Below are 2933 nucleotides of genomic sequence, written 5' to 3' on the forward strand. Positions count from 1 at the left end.
TGAGCGCATCAAAATCGATACAGTAAAAAAAAAAAAAAAAACAGCCCAGGTTGCGTTTTGGCAATAGTTATCCTTTAAATCTACTTATGTAAAAGTGATACATAGACAACGCAGCCCTAATCACAATCATAATTTGTTGGAAAACGTATTTAAGTTTTCTATTGATTTATCATAGAACTTGAAGTTAATGGCTGAATGCATGGTGATGAGACCTATCATTCAATCTACATTTTGTAGCGTATGAAACTGCTCACCTGGACATGAACCTGAGCTCGGCTGATTAAGATTAGTGTCTCCTGTCCATCTTTCTTTAGCAAAACTTGAATAATACCACTGCTTACCTCTTATTGAATCTTTGGGTGCAGACTTAATTGAAGAGCCTCGTATAAACAGGCAGGGTGTGATGTTTAGGGAAACCAAAGAATACAGGCGCCATCATTTCTGCCAGAAGACTCATGGGTGCAACGAAGCTTTCATTGTGGACTGGCTAGATACCTTCTGCATTCAGAAAGAAAACAAGAAGGGCATACACCATAAACAATAATAACTGACAAAAATAATGAGACAAGAAATTAAAGTAACAAAATAAGTGCAAATCAAGTTTCCCTGTGTTGCAGTGTAGCTGAATGTTTTTCAACAATTTGATTTACGGTAAAACACATACCAAATATTTCCAGCCAAGGTTTGTTTCAATCTTCAGCATGTTTTTCCTGCCATTGTCTTGAAACTGTTTCATCTGTCCCTCTCATTTGATGCTGTTTACAAAACAAAACAGCAATATTGTAAAGGGAAAAAGGAAAATGAATTCAATGGAAAAAAAAAAAAAAAGATTATGACCTGAAATCTCGCCATTTCCTGAGAGTCACAGGTCCTTTGAGTATCCTTATGGTTTCTGCTCAAATTCAGTGTCTGAAAAGGGCAGGAACAAAACAAACCTTTTAATCATAATAAAGACAAAATAAGATTTAGAGACAGACAACAAAGAAATGTGTAAAATATCTTCTTGAATCTGTTTACTCCCTCAAAGATATCATGACCTAGACATGGTGGCAAGCCTGGCATACAAACGTTGAAGTATTTCAGTGAATTGAACACTGACCTGAACTTCACTCCTTCGACGCCTGGTGTATTGTCAATCTGGAGGCGATCAACAGCAGAGTTGTAGTTCTCTTTGGTACGTTCTGGTCCACACAGATTTGGGTCAGCACCCTGAAATTCAGATTTCGTTATCAGGCAGTACCTGCAGAAGTACTTTGAAGAACTAAAGTTTTCAGTGAAGCCACCAATACAGTGAGAACCCAGATTATCACCAGCAATGCAAAACAAAGTTCCTTTGACTCTAGTTTCATCTGATGCAACAAGCCCACTGTCCTCCAATTCTTTCAAGTCTGCCAGTAATTCAGAGAACACATTAGCATGACCAAACTCTTTAAAATCTTTCTCCCTGCACAGTAAGACAAGAGACATGTGATCTGTGTCTGAGCATACATGAAGTGGCAAGATTGCCACTGATGCATATACAAATAATACCTTGTGTTTTGTCCTTGCAGAGCCTAAAGGGTTAACGACTTCAAAGGCATCCTGGTAGAGTACTAGCTTGAGACATGATGGGTTTTGACCAAAAAATGACGTAGCCCCTTGATGACTGAACTACCTTACCAAGGAAATTACAGGTTAACATAACTCCATGTACTTTGGTAATTCCTCCCTAGCGAATTAAGCACGCCAAACACAGAAACTAATCCAGAGCAATGCTTCCTCGTGACACTAATGCTAACTCAACTCACAAATGCTAACTAAATTCACAACCTCACTCATAAAAAACGAACTGCTAAAATTATCTATAAACGCTGGGCTGGTGGATTTTTATAACAGAGATAACTTGAAGTTGCATGTACTCACCTCACCTCGAACTAATTGTAAGCTGCCAGGATGTCTACAAATTCGAAGATGCTGTGGTCCAAGCAGCAATAAATGGCGCTAATATACGAGTTCAAAACTGTGTCCGTTAGCGAAGCCAACTTGAGTCTCCTGCATGAAAAAAAAAGAGCGGTTGGCACACAGCTCAGCAGCGCGCCGCGCTATTGGTCATTTTCAGGTGACGTCATCCCGCAATGTAATGTCGCTCTTTGTTTCTTTAGGAGGAGGTTCGAATTTGATCAGAAGTCACGTCTGCAGACCGCTGCAGCCACGTCTTGCCTTGCTTCCCCTTTTTTGGTGAAATGGTTCGCTCATACTGCACAATGTTGCTACCAGAATTTTTTTCTCTGCAATTCGAACGTAAAACGTCTGTACACAGTTTACCAGCAGTTTAGCTACCAATCAACAGCGATCACACAAACTCAAAATTTAAGGCGGACCCACTTAAGGTGGTCTGATAATATGGCGTGAAACACAACAACATAAAGTTGTTTTAAAATAATAATTAAAAAGATTATTGAAATCAATTTTATTCACAACCATGAACTTTATTTTTAACATCTTCTTTTGCTGTTGATTTTTTTTTTTTATCAGAAGGTTAACAATGATATACTGCAGGCCTAACTTTTAATCTGTATATCAGTATCTGAATTTTAAAATAAAAAAATACTATCAATTTTATTGTCTTTCACTGCTGATATTTGCTTTTTTTTTTTTTTTAATGGTATTTACTGGTTGTATTATTACGGTGGACCCTATTTTTAACATCTTGCTTCTGTAAAATGAATGTTTTTGTTTGCTTAAAAATCTACAGCTTTATACTGTGAATTCCAATGTGCACAACCCCAAAAGATGTAGTTTTACTCAAATAATACCGTAAAATCTAAGTTTTTCAGACATTTTCAACATTACAATATTTAATTGTAAAATGTATGCATATTTATTTGTTTTCACAGACAATATTTATAATTTCAACATTTTATTACAGTAAAAAACAAAGTTTTATCCAGTCT

The 2933-nt window shown here is 36.8% G+C and overlaps 1 long non-coding RNA gene across 2 annotated transcripts; it reads right to left on the bottom strand.

The window, feature by feature from the left end:
• Positions 1-456: 456 nt before the first annotated feature.
• LOC120440167 lies at positions 457-1941 on the bottom strand. Of its 2 annotated transcripts, none has more exons than XR_005613036.1 (4): positions 1903-1941; positions 838-909; positions 665-755; positions 457-498 (listed from the first exon to the last, which is right to left on the bottom strand). It is a non-coding gene; the product is annotated as an uncharacterized LOC120440167 (long non-coding RNA). The 2 variants fall into 2 exon arrangements; XR_005613035.1 differs by lacking the exon at positions 1903-1941 and adding an exon at positions 1100-1135.
• Positions 1942-2933: the final 992 nt, after the last annotated feature.

The sequence above is a fragment of the Oreochromis aureus genome, linkage group 5 (genome assembly GCF_013358895.1).
Source record: "Oreochromis aureus strain Israel breed Guangdong linkage group 5, ZZ_aureus, whole genome shotgun sequence".
Classification (NCBI taxonomy): Eukaryota; Metazoa; Chordata; class Actinopteri; order Cichliformes; family Cichlidae; genus Oreochromis; species Oreochromis aureus.